This window comes from Euprymna scolopes, chromosome 31 (assembly GCF_053919585.1).
Source record: "Euprymna scolopes isolate OS-2025 chromosome 31, ASM5391958v1, whole genome shotgun sequence".
Lineage (NCBI taxonomy): Eukaryota > Metazoa > Mollusca > Cephalopoda > Sepiida > Sepiolidae > Euprymna > Euprymna scolopes.
Window position 1 is genome coordinate 45,051,898 of NC_136512.1, and position 17,694 is coordinate 45,069,591.

Here is a 17,694-nt window from a genome sequence, read left to right on the forward strand (position 1 = left end):
CGTACATATACGTATACACACACATATATATACATAAACACACACACATATATATACATAAACATACATATATATACATAAACACACACACATATATATACATAAACACACATATATATACATAAACACACACACATATATATACATAAACACACACATATATATACATAAACACACACACACACACATATATACATAAACACACACACATATATATACATAAACACACACACACATATATATACATAAACACACACACACATATATATACATAAACACACACACACATATATATATACATAAACACACACACACTATATATATATATATATATATATATATATATATATAGATGCAGCGTCATCAAGTGTGCTATATTCGAATTCGACAAAGATTCTGCTCTAGGAGATTAATTTTCAGAATACACCAATTATTGGTCAAGATTTTTGAAATGTGTCAAATTTATTTGGAACATTATAATTTAATATTAATCAATTCTTGCACATGTAGTTGCATGGTTGCCAGACCTATTATAAGAATAACCCTTATAATATTGTATTAATGTAAATTTAAATTAGTCTATCTATCCTAGCCTGGTTAGCATGAGAATGGAGTGTTTATTGTTTTATAATATGTTATAATACTTTACTTACAATTTCTACAAATTTTTTTTGAACATATACATTTAATTCAGATTATATATAAGAATATAAGTTGGGGTTATAGTAGACATAAAAAGAAAACCTAACTTTTGATCTTCAATACTTTTGTAAGATTTATTTTAGTGAAAAGGAGAAAGAAGGAAAGCATATTTATGATGAGTTGAAAAAAAATTAATAATAAAAAGCAAACAAAAAGGAATTAAGAATTGATTAATGGGTTTAGCATATGAAATGGAAAGATGGCGAGAGAAAGGAAAGAAAGGGATGTAGAAGGTATAGTAGGTATATGTGAAGTAAAATAGCAATAAAGAGCAATTGACGGGGGGGGGTATTGTATGAATTTTTGTAGACAAGATGGAGCCAGTTAACAAAAAAGAAAAATTTAGAAGAAAAATCAAATCTGAATTTAGCAATAACTATTTCTGCAAAAACAAAAACAAAAAAGACTAATTTAAGACTAACTGTTTAAAACTTGCATATAAAATAAATTGTTAATTAAAAACCAAATGTAAAACAGATAAACAATGAAAAAAAAATTGAATTTAAAAATTAATAATTAAAAGTGAAAATGAAAACTAAATATTTATATACTATAAATATAAAAATCAAAATTTTAATTAAAAGATATATAAAAAATAAAACAAACTTTTCTTTCTGTGGGAAACATCATACACAGACATTAACTTTCATATATATTTTCGATAAATGAAAGAATATATTATTAGTATTTATTTAGTAGTTACATTTGCTGTTGAAAGCAAAGATGACTTCTCTGAAAATATTTTGAACTGGATAAAGTATATTTTCGAATTAAATCAAATTACATTTTAGGTTCTTAACATAGACGAAGATTCAACAAAAGAAAATGGCTAATTACAAGTAAATGTATTTTGTAAAAAAGAAGCTATTGATGACAAAGAAAAAAATGGATTATATACATCATATTTATCACAATGGCACAATCTATACTGCAATCTGCCAAATATTAATTAGTTAATCTTCCTCAGTTTATGGCAAAAAAAAAAAAAAATGGTCACTTTATTCACATGACTCGAATAAAAATAAAATTAAAAATGAAAATTCAGTGTTAAACTAGTAATATAATGATTCAAGTGTAAATTAACAATTTCTTTAGATTGAGAATAAAGAATACCAAATCTACAGGATGTACAGCCAGCGTTTTTGTGATTTGATGCTCACTCTTATAAATATCATGCTGCAATACAGAGATTGGGAGATATCATTTCTTTAGAATTTTTCCAGATCCTTGCTAGCAAGACCTAATTTATTTTTATTAAAGCTGCATTCACATTTTCTGTTAGCAAGAGCTGACACCTATTATGAGAGCATTCATCATCATATTCAGTTTAAAGCAAGTTTTATATGTTGGTTTTATATGTCAGAGAGCTTTAAACGAACCTTGGCTAAGTCTTTATCTCTCAAGTCCATTGTTATCACTTCCTACCATGTTTTCCTTGGTCTTCCCTGAGAACTAATTCTGCTGGCTCAACTTCTTTAACGATGGCTGTACTAACAAATTCTCCTCTTCTGCACACAAATCTCCCTATGCTTATTTCATCTTCCTCTGAGATCATCAGCGTAAAGACTGTCCTCAACTCACATCACACATTCATACTCATTTCTCTCCATACAATATATATCCTCAACCCTCACTTATCATTTTTCACTTGCATACATCACGCTAAATACACAGACTTTTCCCTTGGTCAACAATGATAACACTCGACTAGTTAGTAATGACAGAAATTCCCTGAACTTACTATATTTCTAATTCTCAATCAATAGCTTTGCCATTCAAATATATTTTCTCCACATCAGAGTTCTCATTCATCTGCATTGTATTACATTTCGTGTACACAAATTATCATTTCTCAATTTACTAGTAACATCTCTTCCTGACAACACATATGGAACTCTCTGAAAAATACTTTTCAAACACAAATGAAAAGCAATGAACTTATTACAGAACCATGACGTACACCCAAAGAAGTCAATGCATATGTTGTTTATTCTAACAAAACTCAACGTTTTTGTACATTGCTTGAATAACTTTCACTAACCACTTGTTTGCCCCTAGTTTATGCAAAACAACATCTCTTTCTCTTGGCACTGTTAAAAACTTTCTCCGAACCCACAAAAGCAAAACACAGTTTCTTCTTGCATTTGCCTTCATTCAAACTCCTTGGCTTAACGTACATCGGGAACAAGAGTTGGAATAGATACATTGAGGACATTGCTAAGGCTGCTGCAAAGATGGTGGGCTCTCTCTACCTTGCTAGAAAGTTACTTATGCCTGAAAGTATCCTGTACCTCTACAAGGCCACAATTCGCCCATGTATGGAGTATTGTTGTCACATTTGGGCTGGTGCATCTGCTACTAGTCTCTCCCTTAGACAGGGTTCAAAAGTAGGTGCTTCAACAAACTACAAGCCCTTGTGCCCCCGTTATGTAAATACCCTCGAAAAACCCAACAAGTAGCAAAATTCCACCCCTATACAGTAAAAATTCCAGATGTAAGAAAACTTTCTACTCTAATAGTTTCTTCCCCAGGACTGTTAGACTTTGGAATTCCCTTCCGGGTTTCTGCTTCCCTGACATGTAGAAATTCAAGTGTAATATAAACAGACATCTTGCTGCTCAACTCCCTACATAGTAACCCTGCAAATTATGTCCCAAATAGTAGCCCCCTGCATCAAAGTGGCAATGTGCCTTGTTTGGGGTAAAAATAGCATAAGTGGTATTTTGTTTAAGCATAAAACCAAACTGCATTTCATCTATGCTTATGTGACTTATTTGCTGCTTAATAGTTCTCTCAATTACTTGCAAGTCCTGATCCAGCAACAACAAAATGTTTACATTTATTTTACAAGCACAATGACTGGGAATTTAGTAACTTTCATTCCTAGTGCTGCCCGTTTAATGTTTGCAGCTCCTCATTTGCATATGCAGTTCTGTATACTACTAATTTCTACTGTAGAGGTAAGAGATGTGGGACTTCAATCTGTCAAAAAGTTGGGAATAGACTAAAACAAAGTTATTCCTTCCTGGATCATCCAATAAATTGCCTTCACTTTAATCAGTTCTTTTTATAGAATTCCTATTCTTTAAATATCATAATCAAGCAAGACTGATGCTCCTTGCATACAACATGCAAAGTGAGGATAGGATGTTGAAAATTTGTGCATTTGTTTGATTTGTTAACAAATCTCTTTTTTGGGGAGAGGGGTATTACATATTTCATATGAAATGCTCTGAAAAAAAAAAAATACAGAAAGATCTTTTTATTTTTATTTCTCTTCAATTGCTGTGTTCCGCTGTCTTCTCTTGAAAAAGGACTAATAAGTCTGAAATATATTGAGATTTATAACACCATTGGATACAACAGGAAAAAAGAAATTACTGTTGTTTAGAGTTTTACTCTATATAAAAAAAAAAATCTCGCATTGTTTTTGGCTTTAATTTTACCTTATAATTTTCTTCAACAATGCTTCAAGCAAACGACAACCTACTTATATCCCTCAGTCTCGGCCAGACAGAGTTTGCACTCATGAAGAACACTTTTCCGCTGTCTTCTCTTGAAAAAGGACTAATAAGTCTGAAATATATTGAGATTTATAACACCATTGGATACAACAGGAAAAAAAAAATTACTGTTGTTTAGAATTTTACTCTATATATATAAAAAAAAAAGAAAATCTCGCATTGTTCTTGGCTTTAATTTTACCTTATAATTTTCTTCAACAATGCTTCAAGCAAACGACAACCTACTTAAAATAATTTTTATTTCTCTCCAATTAAAATAGTTTAAAGTGAGGTAAGATCACAGAGAAAGACAAACTATAGAAAGAATAGTCCCCCCCACACCAACCACTCCAAAGACGATCAAACATTTCGCTTGAAGGAATCAAACCTACTCAAGATCATGACTGACATACAACATAGGTTTTAATCCTTCCCTCCATTCATTTTTAGAAAATTAATTCAGGTTGAGAATTAGTTTAAAGCAACTTGTTTTCTCCCCTTTCACTTATAATTTGTGATGTTAAAACAAAATTATTTTTTAATAAAAACGGTGTATAGTCACATTTTTCTATAAAAAATTGATATAAAGACAAAATGTATGAAGATTTAAAAAGATAATTTTTTTAGTTTAAATTTATTTTCAATGTAATGAAAAACAAAAATTTACATATAGATTTATCATCAAGTATATTGATGAATTGAGAAAGGAGACAGAGGGAAAGTTTTCTTTGATGAAGCTACTAAAGCATCTCATCTTGTACACCATGTAATTCTCAATTTTAAGGAAGGCAAAAGACATTGACACAACTCATGACAAAAAAAGAGTAAAACATTGAAGTTACAGAGAGAGATAAAATAATTAATCTTAATTTATTTTAACTAGGGAGAATAATAGAGAGCCAATAGCAGAGAAAATATTTCTGTAAAATGTGTTGTTAATTGGTTGAAATACTTAATACCGATTGGTTTATCTATCAAAATACTCGATCTTGATTGGTTGCCAATACTAATCAGAAAAAGTTTACCCTGGGAGTCGAGCACCTGTTGGCATTGATTATTTAAATAGCAACTTAGATGTGGCTACCAGTGAGAGACATAACTTACCAAATGTCAGTTACAAGTTAACTACTACAGACTTATTACAAACTAAATCTAACCATAGTCATTTGACTGTTGATATCAACAACAAACGTCACAGCAACAGCTTATACAGTCCCACTCACACAGTCTACACATAGAGGCAAAACAACACTTTCTTTGTTTAGATCCTTTTAACTCTTTCTCTTTTCTTCTTAACTTTACTTTTGGCTGTTTCCCATCAGGACATAAAGTTTATATATTCAAGTATGGATAGACTTTGTTGGCATTACTTTTGATAATATCTCTCCACTACAAATCAATGAGACTTCTTTGGGGAAAAATAAACAGATCCTGTGCATTACTGAAAAATGTCTTTTACAATTCAGATATTTAAAACAATGGAAAAAAATTTGGAAATTCTGCAGTTAATCTAAGAAAAACAAAAATAGAACGAAACATTTTATTAAATTTGTCAGGTTGATAATACTGGGATACCTTTAGAATCTCATACGATGTGCCTCCAATAAGTTTCCAGACTTTTTTGTACAGGCATTTATGATTGTTGTAGACTCTTGAAAATTCAGTAAGTTATCTTATGAGATGACTGACCAATTTTTATGATTTCAGGTTCAAATGAACAGCTACAACAGGAATTGAAATACACCTTACTAAAGCCTGATGGTCACAGATGGTGAATTTCAAAAATGCAATCTGGACATGTGGACACTTTAAAAGAACACTATGCAATAAACTGTTTGAAACTTGGAAAAAATGCCACAGAAGTGTATGTAAGGCTTCAGACTGCTTCTGGACCATCTTGCATGAATCAAGTTTTTGAGTGGCATAAGAGATTCAAGGAAGGCAAGCGAGTCTCTGAGGGATGATGAGAGGTGTGGGGGGAGTAAGGAAGTCAGAACATCCAGAGTCGAGTGACCAAATAAAGAATTTCATGGATAAGGACCATTGTGAGTCTATAGAGACAATAAGTACACAGTTTGATGTCAGTGTGGGAACCGTATACACAATTATTTGCAAGGAACTAAAGATGCAGAAGATTTGCGCAAAGTTTGTCCCAAGGATGCTCAGAGAAGATCAGAAAGATGTTCTCAAAACATCAGGGAGATGGCCGAATTGATCAATTCAGATCCCACAGTTCTAGATGCTCTGGTGACCTGCGATTAAAGCTGGATCTACTACAATAACCTAAAGACCAAGAGACAGAGTTCCCAGTGGAAGCATGCTGACTCTCCCAAACTCAAGAAGGCCAGACAGAGCAAATCCACATGATGATCCCTTTTTTTTTGACAGCACAGGCATGATCTACATGCACTGGGTTCCTACTGGACAGACAGCCAACAAGGAATACTATGTTGAGGTTTTAAAGGAGTTCAGGAAGAAATACCGTTGGAAGAGGCCAGCACTCTTCAAATCGGGTCAGTGGCATTTCTACCAAGACAATGCACCAGTCCACAACATCCTTGTCACAAACTATTTGACTAAGATGGGCATCAAGACAGTTCCTCACCCTTTTTATAGTCCAAACCTTACTCCCTGTGACTTGGTTATTCTCTGAGCTCAAGGAAAACCTTAGAGGCGGTCATTATGAGACAATTAAGGAGATGAAAAATGTTGTGATGAGGATCATTGACACGCTCACACAAGAAGAATTCCATGGAATCTTCCAGAAGTTGTTGGAATGGTACAACAAGTGCATTGCAGCCAAAGGAGATTACTTAAAAGGGGATTAGAGTTTCATGCATATCAATAAAAGTGCCCATATAAAAAAAGTCTGGAAACTTATTGAAGGCACCTTGTACATTACTAAATGTAATTTAAAAAAATAAAAAAAGTTAAATACTATGGAGTAAAGGGAGTGCCATGTCTCATTTCAATAGTTCATTCAACAGATTGCGCATTCCTTTAATGAATGCTTAATAGCGAGTCCAAGAAAACTTTGTAGCATTGCCACATTAGTGGGAGCTGGCATGTCTCTAATTGCAATGGACCTGTCCGGATCTGGAAGTCTGCCATTTTTGTTGATTATCTGTCCTAAATATTTAATTTCCTAAAAACCAAATTTGCACTTTGACTCTTTGACTTTAAACCCAAAGTCCTGAATTTTGTTTTGAATGCTTGAATGAGATGCTCTAGATGTTCATTGACTGTTGCACTCCTTACTATGATATTGTCTACATAGGCACATGCAAAGTCCAAATCATTCAACATGACGTCCATAGCTTGTTGAAAAATGGCAGTTGCCACTTTAATACCAAATGGAAGCCTGTTGAATTTGAATAACCCTCTAAGAGTGTTTACCCCTAGTAACTTCAAACATCCATCTTCAACAGGAATTTGGCAATAGGCATCCGATAAGTTGATTTTTGAAAATACATATCTGCCATTTAGCTTGTTAAAAATCTCCTCTGGACTCGGCAACGGGTAATGATAATCCTTAATCACTGAATTCATACCTGTCGAAAAGTCAGCGCAGACTGATTTGGTTCAATTTCTTTTTGATGCACACAATTGGGGCAGCCCATGAATTAGTTTCTACTTTCGATATAATTCACATTTTTCCAATCTATCAAGTTCTTTGTTAATTCTTTCTACTCTTGCGAAAGGAATGTTACGTTTCTTTTGAAAAATTGGCATAGTATTTTCCTTGGGTTCAAATTTGGCTTCAAACTTGTTACATCTTCCAAGACCAGGTGTGAAAATTTCCGGAATTTTTTTCTTTAATGCCCTGTCCTCTTTACATGTTACTTTCTATTTTTCTGCAGAACGAGTTTAAAGGTTTTTTCCACAATTTGAATGTTTCAATGAAATCCATACCCAACAAGTTTTCTCCATTTTTCAGAATAAAAAGATTTTTTTTTTTTTGTAATGATCCCGTTTAGCTTCATGGGAACTACAACCTCGCTTTGGAAGTTAATTTTCTTGCCAGTTAATGTATGAGCGAGTTTCGTTGACTTCATTATCGTAGGCCTATTTAAAAATTTCCATGTTTTATAATTCATTATTGTCAAGTCTGATACTGAATCGAGCTGAAATTTGATATTTTTTCTAAATATTTCAGTCGTCACATATTTCCTCAAATCTCCAATTTGAGATTTGAACTGGTTTGTTTAATTCGGCTTTTGAATTTTTTTGTTTTATAACACGAAATTTTATGTCTATTCTTGTTGCACACAAAAAATTTCTTATTTCTAAATTGCAATTTACCTCTCAGTGTCTTTCATTGCAACATCTGCATTTATATGGTGAGACATGGTGTTCATCTTCATTCTTTTATTTTTTGTCTATTTTTATAATGCGCCGTGTTTTTACCCCAATTTCTGGCTGATGGGTATTTTGACTGTTTTTTTTTAAATTTTTTTAATATAAGCAATACCAGTTTCTTTGATTTTCGAGACTCTTTCTTTAAACTTACGATCTGCTGGCAATCCTCTGCTAATTTCTGCAAGGTAAAGTTCTGTTCAGATTCGAGTTTAGACAAAACTTTACGTCTTATGATGGAACTCTTACTTGATACTAGTCCTTGAGCAAAAATTAAACACTTGAAATCCTCAACCGCAATCTTCGTCAATCTGAAGTTCTCACAATGTCTATTTACTATAGATGCATATATTAAGTAATCCTGATCATCGGATTTAGAAGCATTCATGCATAACCATCGCTTATGCCAAAGTGATATATTTGGTCCAAACAGCTCCTTAAGCAATTTAACTGTCTCCGAGAACTCCAACTCATTTGTTTTCCTCGGTAAAATAAAATCTATAAATTTGCTATGTTTCGTTGTACCTAGTTTTCTTGAGTGCGACCAGCTTTCACAGTCTGTGGAGAAAATATCCTCATAACGTTTATAATACGATTCAAACGTTTTCTCTTCGTCTGGTACGTAGTTGAAAATTTCCAGCGAATTAAATATGGTGTTATTAGAATATGTAGAATTTCTTTCATTTGACTGATTGTTGTTTAATTTCTCCAAAGTTAACCTTTGAATTTCTAAATGTTTGTTCTGCATTTCTTCAAACCTTGACATTGCTTCTTTGTGTAATTCCGTTTGAAATTTCCTTTGTTCTTTTTGGAATTTTTTATATTTCTTGTTCTCTAATTGCAGGAGTGCGAAACGTTCTTCCTGTTTTTTTTAGTCTTTCATCTTGTTTTGGCAACAATCATGCTGCGTCATCTGTTGTTTCCTTATTAACTAGCATGGGTGCTCGGCGTTGCCCGGGTGTTTGGAGGTGTGTGTTGAGCAAAAAAAAAAAAAAAAAAAAGTGGTAGTAGAAAGGCAGGCTCGAACATGTACCGCGAAGGAGGAAAAGAATGTGAAAAAAACATGACATCTTTACTGTTACGACCACCGCCAAACTGAAAGTGACGTAGGTTTAAATTAAGGCTAGACAATCGAAAAGAGGGGATGACTTTCGAAAATATCGGTAAAAAAAGCGATCCCTCCCTGTAGAAAAGTGCCCAGTTGAGGGTGTAGAAATTAATGTTTTTAGCCAATTTTTTGGTATTTGTCGTATAAAGGGTCGAGCTTCATAAAAATACTGATCTTGTGAAAATCCATCACCTCTGTTGAAAGTTTTAGGCAGACATGCAAACATACATAGATTTATATATTGGTAGCTCAAATTTTCGACCCAAACTGATGAGAAAGCTTGCCCTATCTCTGAATACCCTTTATGTAAATTCTCAAATGTTTAGACCAGAAATTATCTGAGTAATTTGGTAGAGACCGCAGAGGTCAAATTTTTTTAAACTTTGACCCCTATTATGACCCCTTAATATTTGTTTTGGGCTCAAATCAAGTTATTAAGATCCATGTCCAACGAACCTATATCTAAATTTCAATTGTTTAGACCCAAAATTGGCGGAGAAGTTTGATAGAGTTCTCAAAGGTCAAATCATTGAACTTTGACCCCTTAACAGCCAAATTTCTGGCCGAAAACTGATTACAAAGATCTTCCCAAATCTCAATACACTGTATATCAAATTTGGAGTCTGTAGACTAAAAACTGACAGAGTTATTGTGTAGGGAAATGTACACAGACAAACAGACAAACACTTTTACTTTTATAGATAAGGCCAACTGTTCATTTTGACACTGCTGACTTTCTTGCTGTGATTTGAATAATTGGGCTATGAGTTTGGAGAACTCTTCCATGTTTAGATAATAATGTATATGCAACAATGAATATACTTTTAATTTGTGTAAGCCACAAATATAAGTTGAACAAAAAAAAAAAAATTGAACCAACTTACGTTTTTTTTTTTTTATTTCATGTCTTGCTTTTGACATTCCTAAATCTGATATAATCAACTTTTGATATTCTTTTATATTTTGTGAATAGAGTCTGTTGGTGAATTTTTTTTTTCCTCTGCAAGTATGAATTACTTCACTTGCAACACAAAAAAAGCAAACAATAGAAACAAGTTTTTAAAACTTCTTTTTAGAAATTGTTCATTCTTTTTTCACTGTACTTCTGTTCACATATTTTAACGACAACACTTCCAAATTTCATTTATTATCAGACTCACTATACAATTGAACAAAAAACAAAAAAAATTTTTTATAGTTCGTTACATTTTCAAAGTTGACCCAGTGTATTTACACCGGGTCAACTTTGAAAATTCCATGTATGTTCTAGTAGTCAAACCAGTTTTAAGGTGTGTCGTTATAGATAACGTCTTTTTTTAAAAATTTTTTACATCTAAAGTCACCGTTGTTAGTGCAACGACATATTTTAATTTTTTCTGAGTGAAAATTCCTTAATGCTTAGTCGTCCTTTAACGACTTTTAAATATCATGAAGTTCTTACTTCTTCGTCGTTAAGTTTGGACATTTTTTTCCTCATGCATCATACTCCTTCTACACATTTAAGGTAGCGGCTTTTAATAATTTTTTTCTCTTCCACCTGGGTTCTTCAATAATTCGCCCCCATTGTTGAAGGCTCTTAATTATTAATTTTTTTCTGTATGGTTCTTTCGTACCTCATCGCCATTGTTGAAACTCGACTGAACACATGGAAATAAATAACTACAACACAAAAGTAAAACAGAACAGATATATTGAGAGCAAGAAAGTATATACAATATTTACATAGAGTCCATTGGTATAGGTCTCACTGGATCTCTCGTCTTTATGGTCCCAAACATATTTATATGGTTAACACTTCACATATGCTAATTAGGTGGATCCTACCACAACATTTCCTATAATTTAAATTTCAGAAAATATATTTAAAATTTTAAGGAGGTTATGCCCTCATAGTTCCCTTAGGGATGCATTTAGAGATTTGGAAACACTTCCATTGTCTTTCTTAGAAATACACTTAGATTTTATGTGAATTCCCTAACCTTTCTCTCTATACACAAACACATAGATATTGAGTATATATATATATATATATATATATATATATATTTTTTTTTTTCTTCAATTATCACCCCAAACAAGGCACAGTGCCACTTTGAAGTAATATCTGGGACATAAGTTGCATAATGCATAACATCACAAGTTGCAGGGATATTATGAAGGGAGGTGAGCAGCAAAATGTCTGTTCATATTACACTTGAACTCCTGCATGTCAGTACAGTTGGAAAAGAAGGATCCCGGAAGAGAATTCCAGAGTCTATCAGTTCTAGAGAAGAAACTATTGGAGTAGAAGGCTTTATAGATAGATAGCTAATGCTCAAAAGTCACAAAGGTTGCTTTTAGAAATAGTTTCAAGAAATTTTTCTCAAATTAAATAATACTTAAAATAAACTTACACAAAATTGAATAATCTAGGTAAGTTCTAGCTTGATTGTGATTGACCAATAATTTAAATACAACAACAACAATAACCACCTGACAGGTAACATGTTTTTTACATGGTTATCTCCATTATTGAAGCAGTGCCAATGATAACCTGCCTTGTTACTCACCCCCATTGACCTGCAATCAACTAGTGATTTAAGATCTAAAAGGACATGAGAAGTAATGTGTAATGTAAAAGGCTTAGAATTAAAATGGAATCTTTTAAGTGAAAGATCACTGCTGTCAGGCAAATGTGCTGCTACCTTTTGTTGCTCTTGTTTTAAACTAATTCTATTGAGCATCAAGTGTAGTCACAAGTATTCAGCACAAACTTGTAATGTTATGCATTAATTAAACATAAATGAAAGTGAAAATTAAAAAAAAAAATGAATAAAATAACAAAAATATTTTGTATTGCTATTAAAGTAGAGATTATGTAAAACTTTACTAGAGTGATTGGGGGTGACATAATAGAAGGCTGTAGTGGGTTTTACTAATATTGGAGTTTCTAATTTTTACACAAATTTTGATTATAAAAACAATGTTTTTAATAACAAAACTATTTTTGTGAGATCAGCACATATATAACTAAAAAAGGAAATCATTTATAATATAATTATCTATATTGAAACTATAAAAAAAAAAAAAAAGATTCCAAATAAAATATTAAAAAAAAATGTGTATAACTATAAGGATTCCACACAAAAATTGAATTAAAAAATTTTCCCTCACGCAAGGCATATGCCACTGAAGCCTAAGAGGCTACTGTGCATGGCTACCGATAGTTTATGTTTCCATTCATGCTTAGCAAATAATTTATAGTAAGAATGAATAAGTAGGAATGTGAGTAGCCAATGCTGAAAGAAGCTGAAATGGAGCTGAATTCTGCCACTGTGTGTGCAAAGGATGTTTTCTGAATAACTTCAAGTCCAAATTAAGAAAAAGATGCTAGTGTGTATGAGAGAGTGATGAAGAGACAGAAAGCCATCTATCTATAAATATAAAAGCGAAAATGTGTGTATGTATGTATGTATGTATGTATGTATGTGTGTTCGCTAAAAACTTTCGACAGACAGAACAAAAATTAACAAACTTGGTATCATATTGAAGCTCCACCCTCCGGACAACAAATTGACCAAAAACATTAATTTTTTCACCCTGAAATCAACAATTTTCTACAAGGGAGCAACAACAAAAACCGTCCTCTCATGACGAGAACAGTTCTACACATGCGTCAGATGACGTCATGACCTGATTTAGTTTAAATATTTGAAGAACTGACACAATTTCATGTAAGTCAGTTGGTTAGAGCGTTGGTTCATTGTCTAAACGTTTTGGGTTCGAATCGTGGTATGAGATTTTTTTTTTTTCGATTTTTTAAATTTTAATATTGAAGCAGTGTTATTTAAGCCATTTTTCATGTAACGTTCGTTTTTTTTTTTTTTTTTTTTTACTTCGCTTATTCTTAGGTTTTCATTACCCCCCCCCCGACCACACACATCCAAAAACACCCAGGTAGCCACCGAATTTTTTAAATTTTAATATCGAAACAGGCTTATTTAAGCCATTTTCCAAGCGTTTTTTTTTTCTTTTTGGTTTTAACGTTCGTTTTTCTGTTTTCTTTTTTCAATTTTTACATTTAACATCGTTTGTTTGCCTTACGTTAGTTTTTGTGTTTTTTTTTTTTTTCGATGTTTTGATTACCCACCCTCCCCGGTACCCGTGCTTCGTTTTTATGTTTTCTTTTTAGGTTTTCATTAACAACCACACACACCTACAAACACTCGGGCAACGCTAGGTACCCCCCCTCCCGCTAAGCAGGGTTTTTAACGTTCGTTTTTCTGTTTTTTTTTTTTTACTTCGCTTATTCTTAGGCTTTCATTAACATCCCCAACCACCGCCGACCACACACACCGAAAAACACCCCTCGCTAGTTTATAAATATAAAAGCGAAAATGTGTGTACGTATGTGTGTTTGTATGTCTAGCAAAAACTTTCGACACGAGTCACGGATTTTTGCCAGATCGGTATCATTTTAAGCTTCCAACCTTCTCCTGACAAATATCGAAAAATTGGCCAAAAACGTTCCTTCACCCTGAAATCAGTAGTTTTCTACAGCGGGGGGTGGGGGAGGGGCACCAAAAACCGTCCTCTCATGATGAGTTCATACGACATCGTAACCCGATTTATTTTAAATATTTGAAAAAGCGACAGAATTTCGTGGACGTCTTAGCTCAGTTGCTTAGAGCGCGATCTCATTATCTAAACGTTTTGGGTTCGAATTGTGGTGTGAGATGTCTTTTTTTTTCGATTTTTTAAATTTTAATATTGAAGCAGGGTTATTTAAGCCATTTTTCACGTGTTTTTCAGATTTTTTTAACGTTCGTTTTATGGGTTTTTTTTTACTTCGCTTATTCTTAGGTTTTCATTAACACCCACCCCCAACCCACGCCCAACCACACACACCAAAAAACACCCGCCCCCCCCCCCCGCTAGTCTATACATATAAAAGGCAAAATGTGTGTGACCATTTCGTGTATGTCTGGCAAAGGCTTTTCTCGCACACGGTCCTGGGGGGGGGGGGGTAACGATCGCTTACAAGTGTTTATATACGCCCTAGATAATAATATCTAGGATTTGGGAAAATCGTGTCTAGATTTATTTACATCGACTTTTACAAAATTATTGTTGATTGGCTTCTCGCGTGTTGATAAATAGCGAAACTAATTCAAAGTTAACAATGTTCTTGGCATCGCGCCGGGAAACGTCCAGAAGCAGTCAGCTTTGATCAATGTGGGGACAAACTCCTCTCATATCAGACAATTGCTAATCAATCTGAAAAATGGGGAGCTGCTTTCCCCCTCCCCAACATCTGTTGGGGAAAAAACTTGGGCAAACAAACCAAAGTTAACTGCGTGACTTCTATTTGACCTCAATAATTAGGTCAAATAGAAGCAGCAAAGTTAACTTTTATTGCTGCCACCTGTCAATAGTTAAATAAATAAATTCAAACATATTTCTCTTGTATGTCTCCGTGGCCTAGTGGTTAACATCGTACGTCTTTTTTTCACACTTTCATTTCCAACTTTTCCTCAAGGGTTCGGGTTCGATCCTCATACTCACCTACCAAAACTTTTTTTATTTTACCCCCCCCCCCGGGAGTTTGGATTTACTCAAAACCACACACACACCTCCAACGCCGGGTACCCCTCGCTAGTCTATATATATAAAAGTGAAAATGTGTGTATGTTTGCTTTTTCTGTATGTCCGCAAAAGAATTTTTTACGGCGGCTTCTCGTGGCCGTAACTCATTTTTAAAACTTTTTATATCACGTCGAAATCATAAGTTATGAACAGGAGTCGCCCGTCTATTTAATTTGGCCGACTTTGAAACATTAAATATTCAACATTTTGGGATCGCTGCATATTGCTTTCGTTTTTCGGTATAAAAAAGCAAAACTCGATTTGAATCTCTGGCCCACGGCCAGTGGTCTCTAGAAAGCGATGTAACTGGTCAATGTCGGCTTACCGTCGTCATATCAGATGGTTGCTTTCATTTTGAAACAAGACACTCCCCTAATAAACGGGGTAGCTGTTTTTTCCCCAAAGTTAGGTAAGAACAAACAAACCTGGTTATTGATCTCATTAAAAACTGTCCCACAGAAAATGGTAACTGCTGAATAGCTATTGCTTACGTCGTCGTCATTGTAACGCTCGCACAAAATGTTAACTATGACTTCCGTGCAAGCACCTGTCAATTCTCTTCTTACTTAAATAAATTCAAACATCTTTCAGTAACTCATTCTGGCTGGCCGAGCGGTTAACGTGTCATGTTTTTTTTTTGCACATTTTATTTTCCAACTTCGCTTCAGGGCTTCCGGTTCGATCCTACCAACTTACCAAAACTTTTTTTTACCCCCCCACCCCAGGTTTCTTTTTGATTTAAGAGCACACACACGTCGTAACACCCGGGCAATGCCGGGTACCCCCGCTAGTCTATCTATCTATATATATATATATATATATATATATATATATATATATATATATATATATCTTCTTATATCTTCTATATATATAAAAGGCAAAAATCGGTGTGTATGTATGTATGTATGTATGTATGTATGTATGTTTGTTTGTAACGCTAAAACATTTGAAAGACGGAACCAGAGTTGACAAATTTGGTATCATATTGCACCTTGATCACCCGGATGACAAATATCGAAATTTCACGTCAAACGGACCAGTAGAAAGGGGTCAACTGATCGTTTTTCTCCTAGGGGGGCCCCCCAAAAAACCTGTCATTTTAACGTTATTCAATACGTGTCACGTGACGTGACGTCAGCTCAAACTTTTGACAGACACAACCAAAGTTGACAAATTATGTATCATATTGAACCTTGATCACCCGCATGACAAATATCGAAATTCCACACCAAACGGACCATTAAAAGGGGGTGAACTGATCATTTCTCTCCTAGGGGGGCCCCCAAAAAAACCTGTCATTTTAATGTTAATATTACATAATCCAAAAACGCTTAGTCATGTCACGTGACGTGACGTCAACATCCAGTAATGGCGAACAAATGTAAACAAACACTTTGTTTTACCGATACTTTTGTAATTTCTCTTCTGCTTTGTTCTAGAGATTATTAAACTCCATGACAATGTCTCCAACGTATTTAACTGGTTAAAAATAGTATTTATACAAGAGTTTTAACGAAAAATATCAGGAAAAAATGTACAGGAATAAAAAAAAATTCAGCTTTCAAAATATTCGTCGATAAAAAAACCGATCTTTATATTTACGCTAGCCATTTTGTATATTACCACGTGACCTGCTATCTCTTAAACTGGAGGGGGGGGGGGGATCCACTTGAATCCAACAAAACCAGTAATTTTTTTTTTCTATTATATATACATCATTTTCTATAAAATTAAGTGTAGACTTTATAATTAAAACAAAAAATGTTATTCATACTAAAAAAAAAAACGCTTAGTCATGTCACGTGACGTGACGTCAACATCCACTAATGGCGAACAATTGTACCTATTTACTATGCCTCCCCACGGGACAGAGTTAGACACCAGGGTCGTTTTTTAACGTGGAGAAAAGGTACAAAAATAAAAATTGTCTCAGTCGTGGAGGATTTCTCCTCCACCGAAAGAGAACAAGAAATAGAAGTGCAGCATCTGAAGAACAGATACTACACTTTGATCTTGACCAAAAGGCCAAGAATGCGAACAATTGTAAATAACAACTTTTTTCACAAAACCAACACCGTCTTTCTTTTTTTTTCTCTCTCTTTCTCTCTCTCACCCACTTACTCTTCCCTCTCTCTCACCCTCTTTCTCTTGACGTCACACCACTGTTAAACTGTGGGGGGGGGGGAACACATTCCCAGGCATTATCTCCTATAGATGCACATTTTATTAGAAATTCAGCTTTCAAAATATTAGACGATAATAAAAATATAAAACCAACACCCTCTTTCTCTTTTCTCTCTCTCTCACCAACTTACTCTTCTCTCTCTCTCACCCTCTTTCTCTTGACCTCCTACTACTGTTAAACTGTGTGTGTGGGGGGGGGGGGAAGAGGCAGCT

The 17,694-nt window shown here is 34.0% G+C and overlaps 1 protein-coding gene and 1 pseudogene across 2 annotated transcripts in view; both read right to left on the reverse strand.

Moving 5' to 3' along the window:
• LOC145255728 (thyrotroph embryonic factor-like) overlaps positions 1 to 17,694 on the reverse strand; it is a 185,790-nt gene that overhangs the window by 101,364 nt on the left and 66,732 nt on the right. The gene's annotated exons all lie outside the window — the stretch shown is intronic.
• Positions 17,202 to 17,335, reverse strand: LOC145255965 (U2 spliceosomal RNA; annotated as a pseudogene).